At 36.4% G+C, this 20,064-nt stretch overlaps 1 pseudogene across 1 annotated transcript in view; it reads right to left on the bottom strand.

Annotated features, from left to right (window-relative positions):
• Nucleotides 1-2,121: 2,121 nt before the first annotated feature.
• The window catches only part of LOC149580099 (pentatricopeptide repeat-containing protein At1g80270, mitochondrial-like), a 90,852-nt pseudogene continuing 72,909 nt past the window's right edge, over nucleotides 2,122-20,064 (bottom strand). The window contains exon 4 of the transcript XR_016353164.1: nucleotides 2,122-3,778. The product of XR_016353164.1 is annotated as a pentatricopeptide repeat-containing protein At1g80270, mitochondrial-like (transcript). The remainder of the gene's footprint in view (nucleotides 3,779-20,064) is intronic.

Here is a 20,064-nt window from a genome sequence, read left to right as displayed (position 1 = left end):
TTAGTCTCAATGATAAATTAACATGTATGTGATTCTACATTAAAGAACCCTTTAAAAATGTAATATGTGTTTTGTATTGCTTTCATGTGCATATATTGTGTTTTCATTGCATTATTTATATACAATTATCATTGATGTTGCATAAACTTCTCAAGGAAAAAAAATAATGAACTTAATAACATATTTAGATTAATTTATTTTGGTTTCCCTAGTAGGATATTACACTTTGCAAAAGAATGTGTGTGTGTGTGTGCGCGCATGCACGCACGTGCACTTATATAATGATTATATTTTATTTTTAATATATGTAAAATATTTCATAAAATCTAAAAAATAATGAAATAATTGAAATGAAAAAAGTTGAGATCTTGTCATTAGTTGCTTTAAGTTGTTCTCTAATAAATTGTTAGTATTGGTTTGTAATGTTGACATCTTGTGATTAGTTGCTTTAAGGTGTTCTCTAATAAATTGTTGGTATTGATTTTTAATGTTACATTAAAATCATCTTGTCCTTTGTAGGTCAGCTGTATCATTTGAGAATACGACTTATCCATAATTCCATCTAGGGTTGCACTATAGTTGTTTTGGAAATGTTTTGCAGTAATCCTATTATATATAAAATAGTAAGAGAATCCATCATAAATGACTATAATTATCTGATTCTCTTACAATTCGTCATAACCCAAGATGCCTTCTAACACTTGTCCATCTTTGGGATTTGTCATAACCTATCATAAAAATCTGTCATACAAAAATGACTTACACATTTTTCTAAGATGCCAACAAGTGGCAAAATATCTCTACAAAAGTAGGATGCCTACTCACCTAATAAGGTAAAAAACAAAAACATGATTGTAATCTTCCATGTCACCTCCCAATGTGAAGACAACTCACCATACCATGTCACACTAAATGAAAAAACATGATCAGCAAGAAATTGCATTTAAGGCATTAAAATAAATAAATACAATGTCAGGAATAGCTAACACACCTTAATTCCCAACAATCACGTCGAAATGTCCCTAAGGCAAAATCATCCAACAGATCTAGCAAATATTAACAAAGATATATAGCTACAATGTAATGCATCCCACAGTCATGTCGTGCTAAACAGCGTGGAGATTCGGTTCAGGTTATAACCCATAAAACCTCTTTCAGTATCTGAAAAATCTATTTCTTATTGGTTCTTTTCAGTATGTGATTAAACTTATCTAACTGATAATAACTTAATAGTAAGTAAAAAGGCAATTTCTCATTTGCTGGACTAGAAAGCACACCAAAATGCCAATATAACAGTGTACTACGGAAAGCTTCTTGTAATAAGGATCCAAGTGTTGAAGATTGTAGCTGCGATAGAGATCTTTATCTCTGAAAATATGGACATTATTATTGTTAGTCACCTTCAACTGAAAAGGACACTTATGTTTAAATTGTAAATGTAATGACGTGTCATTCGACATGCATTGAGGCATAGAAATTCGAAGAGTTGTAATTGTAATTTGTAATAAAGAGTCACGTTTTGGGAATTTGGACAGACCTTTGGTTAGAATGTGAAAAGTCTCTCCTTAAGTTATATATATCGCATCAAGCGATAGGGATTGTACACTTGAACTTTTATGATCAATAAAATGATATTTTTTGTTGTGTGGCTGGGTTTTTCCCTTCATTCTAGAAGGGTTTTCCCAAGATATTTCTGGTGTTTATTGTATCAATTTTGGATCTTTCTTATTGCTGTTTATTTTCATTGATTTCTGGGCACTAGTTTTAACACCAAACACAATACTTTCAAGAATATCAGTATATAATTTGAGCATATATGAATTAACCTAATACCACTTGGAACAGCACCACTTTCTTCTTCAAACAAAAGTAACCACAGAATTCATATGATCATTAATGTAGATGTGTGTATGTTGCAAAGACCTGGAGTTCCTCACTGAGATCAGCATCTGAAGAGGATAATGTATGAAAAGGATATGAAGAATACAAGGTAGAAACATTTACAATTAGTAGACATAATAAATGAGCATTTATCATGAACTGTGCAACGTCAAAAAAGTAGCATATCCATTTCCACATTTACAATTATTGGACAACATAAACAAGCAGTAGCAAATATAATGAACTGAGCAACACTGGAGAAGCTGCATATCCCCCAAATCAGATAAATTGCAATCAAACACACCTCTTATGGTACTTACAATAAAAGGTGCAAATATCTTTCCACAATAATCAAAAGAAGAGCAATTACAAGTTATGTCCAGATAAAACACAAACTGCAGGCCCACAAATAAATTAACTGTGGCCCTAAGTGCAGGTCATGTTCAGCATCACCATCTAAATATATTGCAACTACAAGAGAGGTGGAATAGATCACCTCTATTGAGTCAACAAGACGAACAAGTGCCACAAAGCACAGCATGTAGCTCAAGTCTAAGCATTAATCTGATACCCAACCGAATCGGACACTTTGATTGCTTGGTATAACATGTTTGGAGATGCTAACAGAGGTTCAGTCAAGTATTTCAGATATATGGTTCTTAAAGCCATCTTCTTTTAATGCCTCCACCTTCTGTAGAAGATTGTTAATCCTTCTAGTGGGATAAAGCTTGGCTGCCAACATTCTTTCCTTGAAGCCATAAACAGGGATTTGTGCCTTTATGTAAGCTTGCAAAAGAAATTCGTATGATTGTAACTGGTCACTATATCCAATACTAGTCAATGCATCAAATATTTTCTCGGAATTTGCTATATCCCCTCTTTTGGCATACTTCTCTAACACCGTACTGAATGATCTATACCATGGCTTTACTTGTTTCCTTCGACAAACTTTAATCAAAAAAGCACCTGCCTTTTCTATATCACCTGATTTCACAAAGAGTTTAACAAGTGAATCACAAGTAGCGGGATCAACTGTAATTCCTTTGCTAAACATTCGTTTTACCAATTCCACTCCTTTGATTGACAAATTATGGTTGACATAAACATCAAGAAGAGCATTATAGACTCGGGGTGATCCTATCTTCTGCCCAGAATTTAATAATTTCTCAAAAACGGTTTCTGCTTTTTCAATGTTACCCAGCTTTCCCCAGGCCTGTATCCCAGCAATATAATCAGAGAAAAAAATTGTTTGTGAAGATTCAAAAATATTCCAAACTCTTTCTATTTCTTTATCCTTACCAACATCTGCATACAAAGGAAGAAGATTTCTCAGAACATGACGCTCATTCATATAATTATTTTCCAGTTCTTCAATTAGTAACTCCACTTTTTTCATATTTCCAATGTGGGCATAATGTTTTGCAAGTGTTGACAGTATTATATAGTCAGTTTCTATACCGTCTACTTTCATTTTATTGACAATCTGCTCCATTCCAACAATATCACCTGCTCGGCCTTTGCAATCTATAAGAATTTTGTATGTAAATGTATTAGGTTTCACATTTTCATGCTCCATCATATTTAATATACTAAACAACTTTTCCCTGTTTACTTGCTTGTAAAGTTGCAGTAAATTGTTATAGTCAATCACATTAGGGGAAAGCCCTGCATCTTTCATTTTTTTGAAAATCTCTTCAGTTTTTTTAATGTCACCTTTAAATGCACACTTTGATAAGAGAGTTCCGTAGACAATATTTCCTCTCATTTTTAGTGGTATTGACTCAAAATATTCCTGAGCTTTATCAATTCCATGTACCCTGGCAACCAAATCCAAGCAAATTGAATGCTCACTCTCAATTAATGGAAAAGAACCTTTTGCCAAAAACGACTGGCAAACCTGCAAAATAAAGAACACAAATCAATTTACTGAATGCATAAACCCAAACATAAAGTGAGGACATCTGTTTGTATGACATTCTAGATAGTAGAAATAGGATAAAATTTATTTTTTGGGTGACAACCTCGTTTAAGGAATCATGTAGCACATTCCTCAAAGAGACTCATCTTGACTTGTTTGTAATGGTTTTCCGATGACTGAAACATAAATAGAAGTTTGTTACCTACATCATGCACTGTTGCAACCGACTGCAAACGACACATTAGTACATTTGCTTCAAACAAGTATAATACTTACAATGTGATTGTTATCAAATGTACTCGTTAAAAATGGTTTAAATATATATCAGGTAATATTTAGAAGTATTATAAATTATGTAAACACACAGGCTAATCATGGTGAACTTCTGTGCATGGTTCTTTGATTGATTCACCACTGCCCAAGGTGCAAAACGATGCAAGGTTGTGCAGTTTCATTGGGAAGTGTACCAGAGCCAAAATTTAAGTCTATCCATCCAACCACAGCCGTGCATATTGCCTCAGTCTCATATTTTGTGCAGCCTATGCACTTACCTCCATTTAACATGCCCCACATAGTCCTAGCACAACTTCCTGCATCACGATTCAGCAAAATGCAACACTGCACACCAATACTTCGGGTGCAGTTGTGCAAATCTTTGTGGAACATTGTTTGCCTGCATAATGTGGTGCATAACATGAGTGGACTTACATTCACTCAGCTAACATCAATTCAGCTCCATACGCATCCAAAACGTGGCCACATCCATGCCATATGATCATGTGAAACAATCAGTGTAATAAAGGTCTCACAGATTGTACCGTATAGGTTCAACACATGGTACACTCCTATGCACATGGAAAGAGCACTATATGGACATGGAATCTATAACATATTGTTCAAGCCTCGCTGACAGCCACTTATACAAATACCTGTACTGTATGAGGAGCAGACAGGGAAGTTCCAACTAGCAACCTTGATGCACATATACCACTATATTGATCTTCTTTCATGCAATACATTTACATCATAAGATCTTTCACCTATGTTGAATGTCCATGTGCATCCAATCTAAAGTTCCATATGCATATTCTACATATTCTGTAGATTACACATTAATTTGCAATATTGTCCGCTGTCCACCTTGGAACACAGAACACTGGTATCACAGCTTGAAAAATATAGAAGCAAAACTAAAGATAACCAAATGGTGAACTAATACTAAAATGAACAATCAGACATACCCATTTGCTGGTTTTAAATTAAACAGGAATCTAGGCAAAACCCAGCAAACTAGTACACAGAAATCCTAGACGTCTCCATCCAAGCACTTCTCAATGTGGAATAATTTGATGTAGGTTTGATACCACAAGACCAGATGCCAGCAATCAGCAAATAAGATTCTCCCTTAAAATGAAGTCGCTTCACTCAATAAACCCTCATGTCCCTTTCAGCAATTGTACAACTAGCAAGGAATCAGTATGACCAGCTGAAGGAGGATTATTATTAATTAGCTCAAATAGCTACTAAAAACTTACCAATCTGCTCTAAGCAATCTCTCCTGAATTTTCCCTGAGTTCTTTCTGAATCAAAGTGAGAATATCAATTATTGCAAGTTGCAATTATAGTATTAATATAGTATGTTAATGTCAGATATTTTATATTTTTGGTGAACAAAAGTATTCTACTATTAACATGTAAAAGGTTTGAATACTAAAAAAATAGCCATCTCTAAGGATTTTCAATCAGCCATCTAAAGAATCAGTCCAAAATAATACACATCATCCCTACCCCCAAGTTCGACAAAAGAGACAAACCCTATAGTCAGATAGTGTCAATGCCCTTTACATTTTTGACACCCTGTCCTGTGTATCAATACAATATACCAAATTACCAAGTCACACATCTACAGAAATTACATAATAACCAAAAGGTCTTGAGCCAAAAGACAACACCATCGATGCGATGGAGACAGAAACACCAAGGAGAAAAGATATGGTAAAGACAACAAGCTCTTTCCGCAATGCTCTTTTCCTTCCGACCTGCCCACTTGCAGTGCTGGGTCTCTCTCTCTTCCTTCGCCTCGCCATGCTAATAATCTGCAAACTGAAAATTCAAGCGTCATTTCTGTAGCTTCTCCTTCCCTCAACATCAACTTCCCAGTCACAAGCATAGTCCTTGGTTAACCCCCACCCTTGGGCCACCTTAGCACAACAAAAATATTTGTCTGAGAAGACTTTCCATAGCAAGAAGGGCAGAGCAGTGGATGAAAAACTAGTACTTGCATCCAATCTCCACCACAAGGAATGAATATATGGCCTGGTTCACCCACAACCATAAAAGCATTGATGCTGTAGGAGCACCTCAAATATTTAAGCCACAGTTGAAGATTATAAAGATCGCAAAGATCCTCAAAACAAATCAGAAGTAAGGAATGTATAAACAAGGTCATCAAATCAATTGGGCAGTCTTGGAACCTATAATGATGCTAAAATAATATTAGGTCTTCAAGATAGGTTTAGGTATAGAAAAGAGTTTAATGTTTAATAAAACCATTGTATGGTTTTTCAAGTTCAAACATTAAATTAAAAAAAAGGTAACGGCTGGTTTAGAGGGAAGTTTAGTTTGTAATAATTTTAAAATACCCAACTCAACGATGATAGTTGGTTGAAATCAGTTATTTTAGGGTGTCTTATAAATTGGAAAGAGTCTCTGATGTAAAAGGGGAGAGGAAATATTGCAAGACTGGTATGTACGGACTGGTGAACAACAATATTAAAACTTAGATATTCTGCAATTCAAATTCCATATTGTGGTCCGCAAACTGATTGGTTGGCTCTACAAATGCATTAATAAGGTTTCCTTCATCATTCCAAGTACTTTGTTGATAAGTTTCATGATAGGTTTGTTGTTACGCCTGTTGCAAAACTAGTAGATTTCTTTTAATTATTTATTTGTTGTAGTAGGTTTTAAAGAAATTAAGATCTTCCCATGAGGATGAAGGCCTAATACTCATGGAAAGAGTTATTCTAACATGTATGATATATTACTAACCAAGCACGTGCAGAATTAAACAAGATAGAGATTCTACCCAAACAAGGGGTTTATTTGCTGATTGGAGACATTAAACAATGTACATGTGAAGGTGAATTCATTGTTAGTTGGGATTGGACGTGTGTGTAATCAAGTGATTGAGAAAGCCCTAGTTCAAGAGTAAGAAGTGCTAGGAGGAGTCTGCCATAAAGTTCCCTTGTAAATTGTGTCATTTATTATTTTATTTTCATTATTGTGAACTCTCTCCACATCAATTGAGCCCTAGACACCATTCTTCACGAACACAAATTTTCATGACCTTTCAAACTTCATCTCATTGTCCTAGCTCCAAGCACCATGCAAGGAACATGGATGCAACATCTATGTTGGTATGTTGTATGTTGCCATCATATAGTTGTCCCCAGTAAAGCACAAACCAACATAAGAAAAAACAGGTCGCTATGGTGAATATATGCTTCCACTCCTCCATCACCTTGCTCCAAAAAGACATTTGTGGTTTCTTTGTTCATAAACTAAAATTAGGAGATTCCCAGATTGCAGTCAATGTCATTGCCAGTGGCAAGGAACTTGCTTGGAAAATTGATAAGATATTGCAAACTCGCCCCTACACACTGCCCACCAAATGTGCAGATGTATTGTAAACAACCAAAATGATGATGAAATGAATTGGTATCTTGCTCAAATGGAATTTCACACAGATCACCACTCAGAGTTGTACTCAGCAACGAATGCAAAGGTACTTCAAATGCACCAACTGACCACTCCAGCAAACTAGTTTGACAAAGTCAATCCCCTAATGAAATCATATATCCTACCACTAAATTTAGCTTGAAAAGACACTGCCAATTTAGAGACAGTATCCTCAATTTGGTTGCCCTCTCTTAAGATATGTGTGTTTTTTAAATCTTTATATTTCTAAAAGCTTTTCCAAACAATATGCACTATTTTATCAATTTTCCATGCACGTGACTTGCCATTGGCAATGGCATTGACTATGATCTAGGAATCTCCTTCAAGATGTAATTGATCAACATCAATCTTCTCTACCAACACCGTAGCATGAATAGTTGCCTTTACTTTTGCATCATTATTGGTGCCATCCTCTATGAGCTTCCATGGCTAAAATGTTACCATCTTCATCTCATGCCACAAAGCCCATACAAAAAGGGCCAAGATTCTCCTTAGACACCCCATCAAAATTTATTTTAATCCAAACACACTCTGGATTCTACCACTTAACCTTAGTTCTAACATTGGAAGAAGGATGAATCCAAGAAGCCCCATAAACAAGGAGGAATATAATAAACAATATCATTTTACAATTATATTATGCTAATATAGTATAATATTATATTTAAAATATTATACATTATTATATTATTATATTATTATTATTATAGTAAACTATAATTAGAATACAAATTTAAAAAATGATGAAATCTAAACATTGAAAAAATGGAAACTGAAAAAAGTTGGGAGCAGGGTCAATGCCTTATCATATATGCCTATTTGGCAGCTGGTTGTATGAACCTGTGGAAACCAATCCGTTAACTGTTTACAGCTAGTTCATTTGTCTATCGTTGAACTTCAAAATCCACTTCTCAAAGATTTTTGTACTAATTTCTTTATAATCCTATTTACATGAGGAACATCGTTGACCACCAAATGATCAATGATACCTTGAAGATCCACAATTATACACGACTAATCAAAATTTCTCATAGGCTATTACTTATTTGCTTCAAACATAACAATTGAGTTTACATGAGAGTCAAACAATCAATAATTAATTGTTTCCACAGTTCATGTCAACTTGCATATGATATCAAATTGAAAAAGAATAATTACTGCATACATAAAAATGCCCAAAGGCTTCGAGTTTGCACTACAAAGTCACAAATGTCAAAAACTGTAAAACATAGTGATGGAAAGTATGATGGCTGCCTCCAATCAACATCTCTAAATACTACACCAAAATCAGAGTATCACTCTAGGTTATTGCCACTATAAGTATGAAAAGTTGGCTTATCTAATGGAACTCCGAAAATCCCCCCATATCCATTTGTCATGTAGATGTTTTGTAGCTTTACTCAAATAAATGACATCAATATATATATATATATATATATATGAGACATTATATAATTATAAGAGTTTAATTATGATAATGAATAGACATGCCCCATGAGAGGACATGTCTATTCTCTCACTCTCTTATAAATATAAGGGGAGGTTGCAATTTGAAAATACATACCAAATACAATGACAGTGTTAATAACTTGATACATTTGCAACAGATCCTCGGAAACTTAACATGGTATTAGAGCCAAACTACAAATGTATGAAGATAGTGTGTTACTGTGGGATAAGTGAAGAGCACCAAAAAGTAGACATAAGAAATTTGATACCTTGTGAAAGGTCCATTCACCATTCATCAAGCTTTCGAGAACAACTCATTTAAATTGGCGTATCCAGATGGTGAAGTGCTACCTTTCACAAGGTATCAAGCTTTCGAGAACAACTCATTTAAATTGGCGTATCCAGATGGCGAAGTGCTACCCCTGACATACAATGGTCAAGATTTGAAGCTCTACCAGATTTCAAATTGAAAACAAGTAACCCCTGTATTGTCCTATAGTTAGGTTTAGTTCCTTTTCGTGTTCTCCTAGTTAGGTTTCCCTTGCTTTCTTCTTTCCCTTGTTTTTCCTTGCTTTAGTTTTGGTGTGTAGCCACCTTTTAGTTTTGCGAAACCAGAGATTTTAGGTTCCTTGCTTGGGTATGGTTTACCCAAGTCCCCAGACAGAGCCAATTGTTGCCCCACTTTTCATCCTGCACCTGAGTAGTAAAAGTGAGTCCTTGTGTCTTAGTAATTCCTAGGCATGTTCAAGTTTAGGTCTAAGCCCCCTTAGGTGGAAGGAGTCTTCATTAAATTTTTCATTTTCTCCTTCTCTACATTTCATAGCCAGGTGGTTTTTTTTCCTTTTGTGGAGGGATTGTGTAGGTAGCTTAGTGCCTAATCCAATGGAGATTCGCACTGCTTGTGCAAGAATCATCTATAAAGATTCATCTACTTGCGGTCTGTCATTTTTTCATGAAAACTGAAGCCTGTGGAAATCTGGACTTTGTCTTCTCCTCAGCGGGTTTTCAACCCATGAAGACGATTTCCCACGAAGAGCACCAAATGATGCAGTTGGATAAAAATAAGAAGATAACAGGGTGCCCTATGGCAAATTAATGTTCCTCTTACAATTATCTACCTCAGGGAATGTTCAAGATTCGTCATAACTCTTATAATCATTCCAGGCGGAAAACTCAAAACTAACTTCTCCTCGGCGGGTTTTCAACCCATGAAGTCAATTTCCCGCAAAAGGCAATTCTGAAGGAAAGGAAACAAAAGGTGGGTCCCTAATGAATTTTCGCACTCCTTTTGGACATCTCCGAACCCAAAGAAACAATAGTCAAAAGGTAAAGTAAAAGGAAAGCTTGTGCAGAGAAATGGAAATTGTTTTCTCCTCGGCAGGTTTTCAACCCCTGAGGACAATTTTTCGGATTTTAAAGAAAATCAAGTTTGCAAGCAAATTGGACACACAATTTGTGCGTAAAACTTCTCAAGATGATGATAGGAAATATTCTAACTATTGCGAGAAAGGGTTATTAAGCAGAATTCAACTCAGCGGATATTTTCTCACGGAGTACTTTATTTGTAATTTCCCGAAACTTAAAGGGAAACGGGAAAGTATGGGAAGATAGAAGTTACCGTTCGGCCAATGGAACAGTGAAAAGACATCGAGATATCTATTAAAACCATGCATTTACTGTTCCAATGGATCTCTCCTTCAATTCATTCGTGTGGCGCGAATTCTAAAGATCAACAAATGAATTGCAAACTCCTATATAGATGGAAACATGAACAGTTACAAAAACTACTGCTCTTTCTTGAACTGTTACTCTGTTAAGTTGCACAACTTTTTCAAAAAGCCAATATCTGTGCATTTGCTATTTTTTTCCCTTTTCTAGATTCAAAATTCATTCTCAAACAGAAATGGCAACTAGATTTGTGGGTTTCAACGAGTTGAACGGAATTAAGTCTTCACTGCAGAATTTCATGGATACTTCTCTCTATTTCTATGATATGCATGATTTTCAGAAGAGACTGAGGTCGGAGCCAATCCATCCCATTATTGAGAAGCTTTGAGGATGAGGGCTAGTCGAGCCAGCTGGTTTTCCAGTCGCAATCCAAGCTCCAGAATTAATCTATGAATGCATAAACCATTACAACCTGTACACCAGACAAATTGTATTGCCGGATGATACAATGTTGATCTCCATTGATAGGCAAACTGTGGTGAATTGCCTCCGAGTTCCAGAGCGGGAAGAATTTTCAAATTTGACATTGGGAGGAGTCGTTTCCAAGTTCTCCGTGAAGAAGATGACTTGGAGAAAAGAGATTATGCAATCATGGTTCCAGAAACCACGAGACACCAAGAGTAAGGTTCCTAAAACTCTGTTTGGGACTAATCTCAACCCTGAGACTGCCGACATCATGGTCCTCTTACATAGATTGAAAGGTGAGGTTGAAGCTTTAAACTTTGTTGAGCAATATGTCTTTTTGGTGCAAGTCATCTGTTCTGATACCCAATATATTGATTGGGCTCACGAGGTAAGCGAGATTCTATCCAATGCTCTTAGTGCTGCAAAATTCTACAATGCATTCTACATGTCCTCCTTCCTCATTTACATGTTAGCTTCTTTACAATTATGGCCAAGCCTCCTAAGGGTGGAAAATTTTCCTGATGATGTGAAGTCTTATGAATTCTACCCACATTTACAATTGGAAAATAGTTATGCAAAGTATATAAGGGTTAATGATGCATTCACCATGAGAATCTGCAAGGAGCTCCAAGGATGTCCGGAGAGGAGATTCAGCCCTGAAGCCATGGCAGCCATTAGCCAATTTGGGAGTTATTTTATCCAATTCTCATCCTTTTCATATTTGCGTCTTGCAGCTTTTGATGGATTCCCCTTGAAGCTGCCAAGATATCCTAGTGATATGATCGTGTTGATCGAGATAGTGAAGCAAGCAATCCAAGTAAACGTGCTGTGAGGGAATTTGAAGAAGAAAGGGTACAAGTTTCCTATGAAGGTGGGAGCCTTCAATTGTGAGTCTCGTTCTGATGCAAAGAACATGCTAAAGGTGTTCGAATCGAAATATAAATTGGAGATGTATGAGGTCTTAAGACCTATGTTTGATCCAAATGGATATGCAAGGGAGGTGTTGCAGATTGGAAGTGTAATCAAACACATCACCACCATTGAAGACTACTGGGTTGATTGCAAGGATGAGTTTGAGAGCTGTGATCGTGCTTTTGCCAGACTTACAATAGATCAAGTGAGGATGTATAAAGTTGATATCAATATTGAGGGAGTAGAAGATGATGGACAGAATATGTACAGTAAAACCTATCTAACAAAGCTAAGAAATACTCCTATCAGCTCAGAACCTTATGAAGATACTAGAGAAGAGCTAGAGATCATGATGGCCCGAATTATTAAAAGGACAGGGAAGTGGGTTGAATGGACCACAGCCAAAAGGAGTCGAAGTAAAAGTACATCCGCTCAAGCTTCTCCAGTAGTTGCCACGGCCTCTTCTTCTCAAGGAGGCACATCAAGTGTGACCTTGGCTGTCACTCAAGGACTGACTCAAGCATCAGGTGGAGGTGATCAACCTCCCGACAAGAATATTCCTTTGGCTAAAACTTGCCATGATGGCTCCCTCCAATTGATTGGAACTCCAACAGAAGCCGAGAAGAAGAAAGCAAAAGAACCTAAAGATACTGTGGCTACTCCAGTCCCCCACCTCATAGTAGCCCAGTTTCATCTGCAAGTGTTGCACTTCTCCAACCGTGTAGTCCTCAAGTGCAAGTAGTAGATTTAGGAGATGGAGGAAGTAGTGATAGCAAATCCACTGAATCTGATGAGGCAACCAAGAAGACTTCAGAGGCGGAAAAAGGCCAAGATTCTTCGAAGCTTATTTCACAAGCCCAAAAGAATCCCTTCTCTTCGACCGCGAAAGCAATCACTCTGGTCAAAAGGAAAATGTTTAGCATAGATTCTCTTGGGACGGCCTCCAAAGTGATAAGCACAGATTCATGGTTGGAGGATACTCTAAACAGGAAGAGAAAGAGGAAAGATGAAGGTGCCCCCAACAAGGATATCTTATCTCTTGCAGTTCACTCTAGGTCAACATTGAGTAAGGTCAAGAAGTAGAAGACCTTCTCCATCCTCGGACAAGACCCTGAAACACGGCATCTAACAATGGAGATAGCAAAGCCTACCAAGAAGGGAAGGATTGAGGATATGTCTACTGATGATTTTACTCTGCATTCATTGGATCTTGGGGAGGCCATACATGATACCAAAGTTGGCTTATGGAAGTCAACAAATGAGGTGATTGAAGGACAGTTGGAGAGCCTTAAGTTGTCGAAGGTCTAGATGAAAGCGGAAATACAAGAATTGAATGGCTTCATCAGGCAATTGGTCACCCCATTGGCGAGCATATCTAGGATGCCTATTACCAATGAAGCTACTACTGCGAACATTCAAGCACTCATCTCTCAACTCCAAGAAGAAAAAAATTTTGGGCAGATTGGTAGAGAGTGGAGCGGGAAACTCAAGTTGGAGGGACTCTCCATTATAGAGAAAATTGGCAATGCTATATTGAGGCTGGAAACAAAGAAAGACAATATTTCATCAAATAGAGCCACTTTGGCTGTGGAGAGAACAAAGATTGAAGATTGTGTCTCTCTGCTGAAGATGATCATTCATATGAAGACTAAGGAGGTTGTAGAAGCAAAGATTCTGCCTAAAGGAGATGAGCCTTTATTTGAATGGCTTCAGAGCATGCAGTTCAAGTCCGAAATGATCTCAGCAGCAGAAGAAGGGCTCAAAGAAACTGAAGCTAAAGTGAAGAAAGATCAAGACAGAGATTATGAACTCTTGAGAGGCTTGCATACAGACTCACAAACTAGTGGTCAAGGAAAAGGAATAATTGGAATATCCGCCATGCAATCAAACTTCTCCAACTTCATAGAGAGCCTGACAGAAATATCTTCCGATCATCAGAACAGAGTTTCCACACTCTAGAGACTTGGTGGCTATGTACACGTGGCCATGGAGGAAATACAAGATCGTTTGAGTGTTGTCAAGGATTTGGCCAAAGAGCATTCTAAATGGCTCTTGAGATATACTAACGTACATGTCCATAAGCATGAAGAATTAATTCTAATCATTATAGCCACTAAGGCCTATAGGACAAAAGCAAAAAAGGGAAAAAAGGCGAAGTGATTCATATTTTGCCCCTTTCTATATTTTGATGTAATCATTGTAATCAACAAACTGGCTCCTTGTCATTAGTCATTCTTGAGAAGATGAACCGATTAAACTTGTTTTGTAATGGTCATCTTGAAGTCCTATACGTATTGGAATGAAAGATTAATAAAACGTCGGCGAATTTTGGTGTGAAATACTTGATGTTGTAGAGTCAATTGAATGGTATTTTGTGTCAATTATTTTCTGTTCCATTCTGTTAGTTGTTAATTGTTTGTTTCTTCTTCTTTTTTCTCTTTTATTTGAATTAAAACAAGGAACGAATAGAGCTTCATTCCCCTGTTTTGAGGCAGCGAATGGAATATGATAAGTATTGTCATCATAGGTTCAGGAGAGATCCTTTAGATGTTTCCTTCTAGTTAATCTTTCTTCCTCTGTATTTAGTTTCTTGCTGAATTAGTTAGCATTAGTTGTTATGCAATATTGAATCTTTAAGTCTTATGAGTTCATAAGATGTGTGAGTTCATAAACTTAATTTATCTTCTGAAATCTTTTCCTGCCTGAGTTAGATCCTGTATAGGTTCGGCTCGGTTTACCCCTCCTATTCTCGGGTTAAGAACATACCCCTTTTTAGATTTAGACATAATTCATTGCAAATCTGCAATAGGGAGCTGTACCTAATAATTCAGAGGAAAGTTAATCTTCTTAGAAACAACTTTCTAACTGTTGTAACTAGAAATTGTTCATAAAATTTGGGCCCCCAAGGGTTAAATAAAAAAGAACAATTTGTTTAGCAACACCATATTCAGAAGGCTTTTGGAAGAAGAACATTCAATGCAACTATTGTCATAAGTTTGGTCACATGAAGGTTGAATGTTGGAAACGCTTAGCTGCCCAATCTAATCAATCAGGTTTGCAGCTCAAAGCGAATAGTGCAAAGCACACTAAGTAGGCGGAATCTGCCTTTTATGCCTTAATGGCTAAAAGACCTGCAAATCATGTGAAGTCATCTACCTGGTACATTGATTCAGGTGCCTCTCATCATTTCACCCATCACAAAGATTGGTTCATTGACTACCAACCTTATTCAGAGTCTATTATTTTTGGTGGCAAAGAAGAGTACACTATTGTCAGCAAAGGCAACATTCAAATTCAGTCTGTTGGGAGGAATCTCATTTTTCTCAATGTGTACTATGTTCTAGGGATGGAACTAAATCTACTCTTAGTTAGTCAGTTGTTGCGACATTCTCCATAGTTGGATATCACCTTCAGCTTACATCAATGTATCATCACTGATGGGGCGACTCAGTCTATTGTTGCAGTGGGTCTTGAGGATCATGGTCTTTAACGAATTACTGATTCTAGTGATTATTGGGACTTAGCTATGGCTGCTCGGCGGTCTTCTATTAGTTCTAGCCATGGCAGCATACTTTGGCTAGAAGGCCCATCAGATGGATGTCAAGAGTGCTTTCTTGAATGGTGACCTACAAGAAGAGGTCTACATGACGCAACCTCTCGGTTTCAAGGTTATTGATAAATAACATGAAGTTCTTAGATTAGTCAAAGCTCTTTGTAGCTTGAAGCAGGCCCCTAGGGCACGGTACATGAAAATTGATAAATACCTTAATGATCAAGGCTTCCAAAGGCATTCTTCAGACTCAGATTTGTACATCAAGAGTACTGATAGTGACATCATCCTTTTGATTATTTATGTAGATGATTTGATCATCACTGGCAGTTCGCCATCTTTGATGCAAGGAATCAACAGAATTTATGTCAATCTTTTGATATGACTAACCTTGGCCTCATGCACTATTGTTTAGGTGTTAAGATTTGGTAACAATCTTTTGGTATATTTATCTCTTAGTCCAAATATGCCAAGGCTCTATTAGACAAATTCCTATGAAGGATTGCAAGACTGCATCTATACCCATGAGAAAGGTCTCAAGTTATCAGCCAAGTCGGATTCTCCTCCCGTCAATGATACTACGTACAGGCAACTAGTAGGTAGTCTCATCTACCTCTCTGATACTAGGCTTGATAACAGCTACGCAACCAACTACATCTCAAATTTTATAATAGCTCCTAAGGCTGATCATTGGATGGCAGCAAAACGTGTGCTTCATTACGTGAAGGGCACTTCAGATTATGGACTTCTTCACTCTCAGAGTTTTAATCCTAGACTCGGTGGGTTCAGAGATTCATATTGGGCAGGCTCTGTTGACGATAAAAAGTCAACTTCTAGATGTGTTCAGTATGGGATCCGGTGTCGTCAAATGGACCAATAAGAAGCAACAGGTAGTTTCTCTCTCCTCCACGGAGGCTGAATATAGAGGGACAGTTAGGGCAGGTTGTGAAGCTATTTGGCTTTATCGGATGCTTGGGGATATGCAAATGTCACCAACAGGACCAACCACTTTGTTTGTTGTAACGAAAGCATTATCAAATTAGCACGAAATCCAGTCTTCCATGAAAGAACCAAGCATGTGGATGTTCATTGTCACTACATATGACAGCTAGTTGAACACAAGACAATAGGCTTGCAATATGTTCTTACAACGGATCAAATTGCAAACATTCTCACTAAGCCTCTTGGTCATGATAAGTTTGTCAAATTTAGAGGACAGGTTGGTGTTGTAGATAGATTAACCATTAAGGGACGGGATAACAATAATAGATAAGCTTCTATTATTAGTTAATGGTTATCTATTTGTAATATATTATATAATTTAGAATGTTTCTAATATTAGTTACTGCGTAGTTATCCGTTAGCTTTCTTTAGCTTTCTTTTAGTTAAAATAGAATGTTTCTATTCATTACAATCATTTCCTAAGGAAGCGTTGTTTCATTCTTTTGTATATATAGACCTTTCAGTCTCTATTAATAACAAGCAAATATTTACCAATTACTTCGTAATATAATGCACCTTGTATGATCTCCCACATCCTTCATAAAGAGTGTGTTCTTGGAAAAAGCCTCAATGAAATCTCATGTACATAAAGAGTATTATACTAATGACTATAATTCTCTTTGGAACATTGCTGAATTATATGTTTATTTATCTATTGATAACTAACTTGGTTGCAGGCTCTAAATCAAGGTATAATGCAAACCACATTCACAAATTCTAGGGCAAATTAAGTTCTAATAGGGAATATTACTGTTCAGTATGAAGTATAGTTTAGTCAGATAATATATTGGAAATACTTCGATGGAAAATATTTTCAATTATTACTTTTTATTATACTTTGACTTAATATAAGTTAGGTTGACCGACTATATACTTAATCCCACCGTCAGTTGTTTTAGATTCACAAGGATATAACTTCAGTCATACACCAACAAACATGACTCCTCCAAATGCATCATGTCTGTCCAATGTATCATGACTTTTTGGTCATGTATTTAATATTTGTTTGTACCTGCAGTTAAGAGCAATTGAAGAAACACATTATCTTATAAAGTCTTCCGACTTCTACTTAGCACTTGCTTCTTCATTGGTTGAGAGCATATCAATCTGACCTGCCAGATCCAGCACAGCGGCAGAATTTGTGGAATTTGTATTTGGCAGCAAATAAACAGAAAGTTTGGCAATAAATACAAACAGCGTGCACTTCCAAATCAATGTTTGTATACATATCATACTTACTGAAAAGACTATATATCAGATCATATATATACAGAGACTGATCTTAGAACTAGAAATTGGGATCGATTACAGTTTATATTCAACAAATATATATATATATATATATATATATATATATATATATATACAGTGATAAAACTAAGATAAATATCTTGTCAGATTGTAATCTGACATTAAACATTATTATTTTTAGAGATTCAATTGATTGGTTATCCACCTTCAAGAGTATCAAATTTTAGGGCATCTTGGTGTATCTGTATTTGTGCAAATTAGTTAAATCTGATTGAGAAAATCAACATGGTATTAGAGCAGGTCTAAGAAACGATCCTAATCAGATTTATCTATCAAAGTGCACTTAAATATTCTTAAACCCTACATCTGCCAAAATGGTGAATGGTATTATACTAGAAGACAGACTAGAAGGTGACTCAAATTTTGCAGCTTGGGCATTGCGAATAATGTTGATCTTGAAGAAGCATGATTTAAAACAGTTTATAGAAAAATCAGACCCACCACCCAAAGGGAGTGATGAATTGAATAGATGGGAAAAGGACAATACCAGAGCTATGAAATTACTAGTGAATGGGGTGAAGGATCATCTACTTCTCGTCATTACAGAACTAGACACAAACCATGAAATGTTCAAAGCACTTAGAGAAATGTTTGAGGTAAACAATACACCAGAATACTCACATTGAAAGACAAACTCTCCAATATTAAGATGAATCAAGGAGAATCCATTGCTTCATATTTTATGAGGATAACTGAACTAAGGAATCAATTCTCTACAACTGGTCACATCTATGATGAAAAAGAATTGGCCATGATAGCACTGAAAGAACTGCCACCATCATGGAAAACTTTTAGACAAGGAGTATGTTCTCGATCCAAACTTCCTAAACTTGTTCGACTAAAGGCTGACTACATCCAAGAGGAGTGCATGTTAATGTCTCAAGATGATCCTTTACTGGAGGTGATATTGAGGTTCTCACAACCGAAGTCGATAAAAGGAAGAAACTTAAATTCAAAGGGAAAAGGAAACAGAAAGATTACTCTAAAATGCAGTGATTTAGATGTGACAACTATGGTCACTCAGCTTTTCAATGTCTTGATAAATTGAAACATCAAGCATCATTTGCCAAAGTCAGCAATATAAATTCAAAAAGATGTCCATTCTAAAGAACTTCAAATATCCATAACATGTGTGAAATATTGGATTAAGAGGGAGCTCTTTATTTTTCCTATCATCTTCATGGAATTGCAAAATAAATGTAAAATACTTTTAAAGTGAATTTGGCTTGGTAACAATTCTGAATTTGGATTCAAAATACCAACTTATTGTAATATATTTTTTATATAAATCTAACCTTAAAATCAGATTTATTTGTTTGTACATACTATTCAAGAGTTATGTACCTTGATCTTTTCCTCTGAGAATGTTATTGCAGGAAGAGGGAGACTGAGACTCAGAGGGAGCCTGGCATTTCAGTAGAGGCACACTTGAAAGAGAGGGAGCAAATAGAGGATATGATTCAATCAACCTTCGGTGATCTCAATCATATTGATTCAGAGGGAGTAAACCATGTTGAGATGGGTTCTCTAGTGATCAATAAATTGTAGCAGTCAAGAGGACTATAATTCATGAATATATCTCATGACTGTGATTTTAATGGACCTACCCCCTGTGTACATCATGAAGAAGTGACAATTTCCAAATGATCATTACTTGTATTTGCAAAAGTTATTGATGTAAAGTTCCTATTATAAAATAAATCATTAATCAAAATATTGTTAATGGGCTGATGATTTATTATATCTTCGACTCATTTTTATTTTTGTTTCTATAGTTTGTGTCGCCATCGGCTATCTTTGTACACCCTCGAAAAGTTTCCCGATGGGTATTTAAGCAGGGCTTGTCGGTGGTTTTTAGGCATGCATTCTGGATTTTTCTTTGTACTGTGAATTCCAACTGGGATTCTCTGTTGTTTGCCACTTCGGAAGTGAAAAAACTTCCCTACTTGGCTCTTCCGGTTTCGGTGGGATTCAACCCTCACCCTATTCCGTCGCCTATAGCACTTCACTCGGATTTGTCAAATCGGAGCACCATCTTTGTGGCATATATTGAAGGATCATTCGTATTCGAGTTTCTAATATTGTATCTAATCTACTTGTGTTTTGTACGAACGAATTTGCATTCATTGTTGTGGCTCAAACACCAATCGTGTGGCATCTGAACATC

This window comes from Cupressus sempervirens, chromosome 1 (assembly GCF_028749045.1).
Source record: "Cupressus sempervirens isolate cs-2001-9-10 chromosome 1, ASM2874904v1, whole genome shotgun sequence".
Taxonomy (NCBI): Eukaryota; Viridiplantae; Streptophyta; class Pinopsida; order Cupressales; family Cupressaceae; genus Cupressus; species Cupressus sempervirens.
This window is presented reverse-complemented; position numbering and strand designations above follow the sequence as displayed.